The sequence below is a fragment of the Lutra lutra genome, chromosome 16 (genome assembly GCF_902655055.1).
Source record: "Lutra lutra chromosome 16, mLutLut1.2, whole genome shotgun sequence".
Lineage (NCBI taxonomy): Eukaryota > Metazoa > Chordata > Mammalia > Carnivora > Mustelidae > Lutra > Lutra lutra.
The window spans coordinates 56,770,739-56,778,953 of record NC_062293.1 but is presented as its reverse complement, the minus strand read 5'-3'; positions in this window follow the sequence as shown (position 1 = coordinate 56,778,953).

Sequence of the window (8,215 nt, the reverse complement as noted above, 5' to 3'; positions counted from 1 at the left end):
AAAATTAAGATCTTTCCTTTTCAGGACATTGGGGTTTAATTTATATGCAGCAAAAAATTCACTCTTTAGTCGGCAATTGTATGAGATTTTTTGGTGCTATTTAAAACATTTTTGACCTTGACGGTAAACTTCCCTTTCTCTGTTGCATGGTTCTAGTTTTTACGCATGAACGGATTCTTGTAGCCACTGTCACAGACAGGACACAGAACGGTTCTGTTTCTATGGATTTTGATAAATATGTGTAGTCCTGTAATCTCTTGCATTTGAATTACATGAAAAATTAAAGCCTTGGACATGAGGCTAGAATTCCCCTTTGATGAACTCACAATGGAGGTAGCTCCCTTCTCTCCAGAGGTGACCAGTTACACCAGTTTGGTGTGTAATATTCCAGACCTTTTCTGTGCCCTTAACTAAGTTATATTTGGGAAAATATAAATTAATGAAATTGGCCTAAGGAGATTAGCCCATAGAAAATACATAACGAGATGTTTAAAATATATTAGAGAAAGTATCATAGTTTACATATTTACCAACTTGGTTTTTTTTTTTCATTCTGTACTCCAAGATAATTTTCCATCTTAATACATAAACCAAAATAAGCAACAATTTAGAACATACACAAAAATAGAGAAAATAGTGTATGAACCCATTGTAGTTGTCATCCAGTATTACTAATTATCAGCTCATAGTCAGTCTTGTTTTGTTTATACTCCAACCCACTACTCTATTCCCTGGATTATTTTGATATCACTTAAAAATTTCTATGTAGAATTCTCTTTGTTCTAGATTATAATCATTTCTTTTTTGTACAAATTCCAGAAGGTTTCTCCTGGTCTAATAGTGATCTTAACTTTGTTCTGGCATCTCAGTCTTATGGAAGTTTTTAAATTTTTATGTAGTGAAAGTTACAAATACTTTTCACTTGTATTTTTGCTTTTTTGTGCGTATTTTTTTTTATAATTTTTTTTTTATAAACATATATTTTTATCCCCAGGGGTACAGGTCTGCGAATCGCCAGGTTTAGAGAAGACCTTCTTTTAAAATACGCACAAAAGGTAGGACTTTTGTGCGTATTTTAAAAGAAGGTCTTCTCTAATTCAAGGATTCAGGGTCATAAATATGTTTTTCTGCATTTCCAGCCTAACGCTTTAAAAATAGATACTGAGGGACGCCTGGGTGGCTCAGTTGGTTAAGCAGCTGCCTTCGACTCAGGTCATGATCCCAGCGTCCTGGGATTGAGTCCCACATCGGGCTCCTTGCTCATCAGGGAGCCTGCTTCTCCCTCTGCCTCTGCCTGCCATTCTGTCTGCCTGTGCTTGCTCTCTCTCCCTCTCTCTCTCTGACAAAATAAATAAAATTAAAAAAAATTATAAAAATAGATATTGACATTTGTAATCTAGCTGTATTTGTGTAATCTAGCTGTATGTATGTGTGTGTGAATGTAATGTTTCTGAATTCCGTATTTTGTACCATTGTTTCTGAGCCAAAAGCGCATATGCTTTGATATCTAGTAGGGCACATTATCCCTAATTATTCACTTATTTTAAACTTGTCTTTGACAATTCTAACATTCTTTTGTATACATTTTTAGTGTTTTGTTGCTATGGCGAATGGAATTATTTTCTTGATTATCCGTCCTACTTGGTTATTACTGGCATGTGGCACAGAACCTCAGGTCTGTCTGTGGCAGTCGTATGTAACCTTCCTCATTTCCCAGACACCTTTTAGCATAGGGCAGCCATGTGACACTGTTTTGGCTAATGAGGAAGTGTGAGCAGGAGTTGCTGGGTGGGACTTCCAGAAAGGGAGCAGAGTCCACTGGTAACTATCTGTCCCTTTCCCTTCTCAGCCCATCTCGGTGGAGAACACAGATGTAATGATGGAGCTATAGCCTTGAAAGAAAGATCAAGAGAATTTCAGAGACAGTGTTGACATCTGTGAGTTGACTTTTAATATGTGAAGAAGAAAATGAACCACTGATATTAATAAGGCACGATTTATTCAGATTTTCTGTTACCTACAAACTCAGTCCTTAACAGATGTGTGGTATTTCAGAAAGTTGGTTTTACTGGTATCTTTCATTTGACCCCCTTACAGAGCTTCTTTATCACTTATGACAGTTTATGTGAAACTCTTGTTTTTTTTTTTTTTTTTAAGATTATTTATTTATTTATTTGACAGACAAAGATCACAAGTAGGCAGAGAGGCAGGCAGAGAGAGAGGAGGAAGCAGGCTCCCTGGCTGAGCAGAGAGCCCGATGCGGGGCTCAATCCCAGGACCCCTGGGATCATGACCTGAGCTGAAGGCAGAGGCTTTTACCCACTGAGCCACCCAGGCGCCCCAACTCTTGGGGTTTTGATGTAGTATGCAAATAATCACAATTTTGTGTCTTCTTTCTTTCATAACTTTTATGTTATTCATTTTCTTTTTCTAATTGCATTTTCTGAGACACTTAGGACAATGCTGAATAATAACAGTAGGTTACTTATACTCTAGACAAGGTAAATGATCCTTATTTTGTTCCTGACAAACTGGGTTTAACTGGGTTGCCTCTGACATTTCAAGTGTGATATTTACTGGATACTTTATATCTAGTTTGCCAGTGATTTTAATCATATCCATGAATTAAACTGCTTCATTCCTGGATACTTGACGAAGAGAATTGAAAACGTATGCTTATACAAAATTTCATGCACAGGTATTCATAGCACCATCATCCATAATAGCCAAAAAAGTAGAAACAATCCAGATGTTTACCAACAGGCAAATGGATAAATGAAATGTGGTCTATCTACATGAGGGAGTAATCTTCAGCCGGGAATGGGAGTCAAGTACTGATACATGTTACAGCATGGATGAACCTTGAACCTCAAAAAGATTGTGCTGAAGTGACAGACATAGTGCACTTATATTTGACGATCCCTTACCTATCAAGGGTCAACAACAGGCAAATCCATGGAGACAGAAAGTAGATCAGTGCACCAGAGGAGGATGGTCTGGAGAGGGGACACTGGGGAGTGACTGTAATGGGATTTCTTTTTGAGGCGACCAAATGTTCTGAAATTAGATAGTGGTTATGACTGTATAACTTTGTGAATCTACAAAAACCACTGAACTTATATTTAAATGGTGAATTGTGTCTTTAAAAATGCATCGGATTTAACAAAAAATTTAAAAAATGCATTGGATTTTTCTTCTGCATTTATTGAGATTATTTTTTTCTCCTCAAATTTTAAAGGTAGAGAATTATGTAGGAGACTTTCTCACTTGTACTGCTAAAATTCATGAAATGAAATCTATAGAAATAACATTGTTTAATTTTCTGCTGATCAAGTGTACTAATTTTTTTTTTTAATGTGGGATTTCTGCATCTGAATTCATTATGGAACTACGACATGGTTTTCTTTTCTTATGTTGTCCTCTTCTGGTTTTGATATCAGAATCATGCTAGGTCTTATAAAATAAGTAGCTTCCTCTTTCTGTTTTCTGCAGAATTGTGTTTAGAATATGAGTACTCTGTTCTGCAAACATTTGGTAGAGTTCCTTCATAGCCTCTTTGGAGAAGGAATCTTTTACTTACTCTTGTAATAGAAGTTTTTTTTTTTTTTTAAAGATTTTATTTATTTATTTGACAGGGAGATCACAGGCAGGCAGGCAGGTGGGGCTGGGGGAAAGCAGGCTCCTCGCCAAGCAGACAGCCCGATGCGGGGCTCGATCCCAGGACCCTGAGATCATGACCTGACCGGAAGACCGAGGCTTAACCCACTGAGCCACCCAGGCATTCCAATATTTTGACTTTTGTTGTGCCTATCTTTTTATAATTGAAAACCTCCTAAACAATTCCACTGTATTTTTTATTCCCTTTTATTCCTCTTCTACATAGTTTAATTTTGTTCTTTTTATTCCAAATTGTATTTGCTAAAGTTTTGTCTTTTGTGTTGGTCTTTTATTTTATTTTTTTTATTTTTTATTTTTTAAATTTTTTTATTTTTTTTCAGCATAACAGTATTCATTATTTTTGCACCACACCCAGTGCTCCATGCAATCCGTGCCCTCTACAATACCCACCACCTGGTGCCCCCAACCTCCCACCCCCCACCCCTTCAAAATTCTCAGATCGTTTTTCAGAGTCGATAGTCTCTCATGGTTCACCTCCCCTTCCAATTTCCCTCAACTCCCTTCTCCTCTCCATCTCCCCTTGTCCTCCATGCTATTTGTTATGCTCCACAAATAAGTGAAACCATATGATAATTGACTCTCTCTGCTTGACTTATTTCACTCAGCATAATCTCTTCCAGTCCCGTCCATGTTGCTACAAAACTTGGGGATTCATCCTTTCTTTTTTTTTTTTTTTAACAGCTTTATAAACATATATTTTTATCCCCAGGGGTACAGGTCTGCGAATCGCCAGGTTTACACACTTCACAACACTCACCATAGCACATACCCTCCCCGATATCCATAACCCCACCCCCTCTCCGAACCCCCTCCCCCCATCAACCCTCAGTTTGTTTTGTGAGATTAAGAGTCACTTATGGTTTGTCTCCCTCCCAATCCCATCTTGTTTCATTTACTCTTCTCCTACCCCCTCGACCCCCCATGTTGCATCTCCTCTCCCTCATATCAGGGAGATCATATGATAGTTGTCTTTCTCCGATTGACTTATTTCGCTAAGCATGATACCCTCTAGTTCCATCCACGTCGTTGCAAATGGCAAGATTTCATTTCTTTTGATGGCTGCATAGTATTCCATTGTGTATATATACCACATCTTCTTTATCCATTTGTCTGTAGATGGACATCTAGGTTCCTTCCATAGTTTGGCTATTGTAGACATTGCTGCTATAAACATTCGGGTGCACGTGCCCCTTCGGATCACTATGTTTGTATCTTTAGGGTAAATACCCAGCAGTGCAATTGCTGGGTCATAGGGTAGTTCTATTTTCAACATTTTGAGGAACCTCCATGCTGTTTTCCAGAGTGGTTGCACCAGCTTGCATTCCCACCAACAGTGTAGGAGGGTTCCCCTTTCTCCGCATCCTCGCCAGCATCTGTCATTTCCTGACTTGTTAATTTTAGCCATTCTGACTGGTGTGAGGTGATATCTCATGGTGGTTTTGATTTGTATTTCCCTGATGCCGAGTGATGTGGAGCACTTTTTCATGTGTCTGTTGGCCATCTGGATGTCTTCTTTGCAGAAATGTCTGTTCATGTCCTCTGCCCATTTCTTGATTGGATTATTTGTTCTTTGGGTGTTGAGTTTGCTAAGTTCTTTATAGATTTTGGACACTAGCCCTTTATCTGATATGTCATTTGCAAATATCTTCTCCCATTCTGTCAGTTGTCTTTTGGTTTTGTTCACTGTTTCCTTTGCTGTGCAAAAGCTTTTGATCTTGATAAAATCCCAAAAGTTCATTTTTGCCCTTGCTTCCCTTGCCTTTGGTGATGTTCCTAGGAAGATGTTGCTGCGGCTGACGTCGAAGAGGTTGCTGCCTGTGTTTTCCTCGAGAATTTTGATGGATTCCTTTCTCACATTGAGATCCTTCATCCATTTTGAGTCTATTTTCGTGTGTGGTGTAAGGAAATGATCCAATTTCATTTTTCTGCATGTGGCTGTCCAATTTTCCCAACACCATTTATTGAAGAGGCTGTCTTTGTTCCATTGGACATTCTTTCCTGCTTTGTCGAAGATGAGTTGACCATAGAGTTGAGGGTCCATTTCTGGGCTCTCTATTCTGTTCCATTGATCTATGTGTCTGTTTTTGTGCCAGTACCATGCTGTCTTGATGATGACAGCTTTGTAATAGAGCTTGAAGTCCGGAATTGTGATGCCACCAACTTTGGCTTTCTTTTTCAATATTCCTTTGGCTATTCGGGGTCTTTTCTGGTTCCATATAAATTTTAGGATTATTTGTTCCATTTCTTTGAAAAAAATGGATGGTATTTTGATAGGAATTGCATTAAATGTGTAGATTGCTTTAGGTAGCATAGACATTTTCACAATATTTATTCTTCCAATCCAGGAGCATGGAACATTTTTCCATTTCTTTGTGTCTTCCTCAATTTCTTTCATGAGTACTTTATAGTTTTCTGAGTATAGATTCTTAGTCTCTTTGGTTAGGTTATTCCTAGGTATCTTATAGTTTTGGGTGCAATTGTAAATGGGATGGACTCCTTAATTTCTCTTTCTTCTGTCTTGTTGTTGGTGTAGAGAAATGCAACTGATTTCTGTGCATTGATTTTATATCCTGACACTTTACTGAATTCCTGTACAAGTTCTAGCAATTTTGGAGTGGAGTCTTTTGGGTTTTCCACATAGAGTATCATATCATCTGCGAAGAGTGATAGTTTGACTTCTTCTTTGCCGATTTGGATGCCTTTAATTTCCTTTTGTTGTCTGATTGCTGAGGCTAGGACTTCTAGTACTATGTTGAATAGCAGTGGTGATAACGGACATCCCTGCCGTGTTCCTGACCTTAGCGGAAAAGCTTTCAGTTTTTCTCCATTGAGAATGATATTTGCAGTGGGTTTTTCATAGATGGCTTTGATAATATTGAGGTATGTGCCGTCTATCCCTACACTTTGAAGAGTTTTGATCAGGAAGGGATGCTGTACTTTGTCAAATGCTTTTTCAGCATCTATGGAGAGTATCATATGGTTCTTGTTCTTTCTTTTATTAATGTGTTGTATCACATTGATTGATTTGCAGATGTTGAACCAGCCTTGCAGCCCTGGAATAAATCCCACTTGGTCGTGGTGAATAATCCTTTTAACGTACTGTTGAATCCTATTGGCTAGTATTTTGGCGAGAATTTTTGCATCTGTGTTCATCAAGGATATTGGTCTGTAGTTCTCTTTTTTGTTGGGATCCTTGTCTGGTTTTGGGATCAAGGTGATGCTGGCCTCATAAAATGAGTTTGGAAGTTTTCCTTCTATTGCTATTTTTTGGAACAGTTTCAGGAGAATAGGAATTAGTTCTTCTTTAAATGTTTGGTAGAATTCCCCCGGGAAGCCGTCTGGCCCTGGGCTTTTGTTTGTTGGAGATTTTTGATGACTGTTTCAATCTCCTTACTGGTTATGGGCCTGTTCAGGCTTTCCATTTCTTCCTGGTTCAGTTGTGGTAGTTTATATGTCTCTAGGAATGCATCCATTTCTTCCAGATTGTCAAATTTGTTGGCGTAGAGTTGCTCATAGTATGTTCTTATAATTGTCTGTATTTCTTTGGTGTTTGTTGTGATCTCTCCTCTTTCATTCATGATTTTATTGATTTGGGTCCTCTCTCTTTTCTTTTTGATAAGTCTGGCCAGGGGTTTATCAATCTTATTAATTCTTTCAAAGAACCAGCTCCTAGTTTCGTTGATTTGTTCTATTGTTTTTTTGGTTTCTATTTCATTGATTTCTGCTCTGATCTTTATGATTTCTCTTCTCCTGCTGGGTTTAGGGTTTCTTTCTTGTTCTTTCTCCAGCTCCTTTAGGTGTAGGGTTAGGTTGTGTACCTGAGACCTTTCTTGTTTCTTGAGAAAGGCTTGTACCGCTATATATTTTCCTCTCAGGACTGCCTTTGTTGTGTCCCACAGATTCTGAACTGTTGTGTTTTCATTATCATTTGTTTCCATAATTTTTTTCAATTCTTCTTTGATTTCCTGGTTGACCCATTCATTCTTTAGAAGGATGCTGTTTAGTCTCCATGTATTTGGGTTCTTTCCCAATTTCCTCTTGTGATTGAGTTCTAGCTTTAGAGCATTGTGGTCTGAAAATATGCAGGGAATGATCCCAATCTTTTGATACCGGTTGAGACTTGATTTAGGACCAAGAATGTGATCTATTCTGGAGAACGTTCCATGTGCACTAGAGAAGAATGTGTATTCTGTTGCTTTGGGATGAAATGTTCTGAATAGATCTGTGATGTCCATCTGGTCCAGTGTGTCATTTAAGGCCTTGATTTCCTTGTTGATCTTTTGCTTGGATGATCTGTCCATTTCAGTGAGGGGAGTGTTAAAATCCCCTACTATTATTGTATTCTTGCCAATGTGTTTCTTTGATTTTGTTATTAATTGGTTTATAGAGTTGGCTGCTCCCACGTTAGGGGCATAGATATTTAAAATTGTTACATCTTCTTGTTGGACAGTTCCTTTGAGTATGATATAGTGTCCTTCCTCATCTCTTATTATAATCTTTGGCTTAAAATCTAATTGATCTGATATAAGGATTGCCA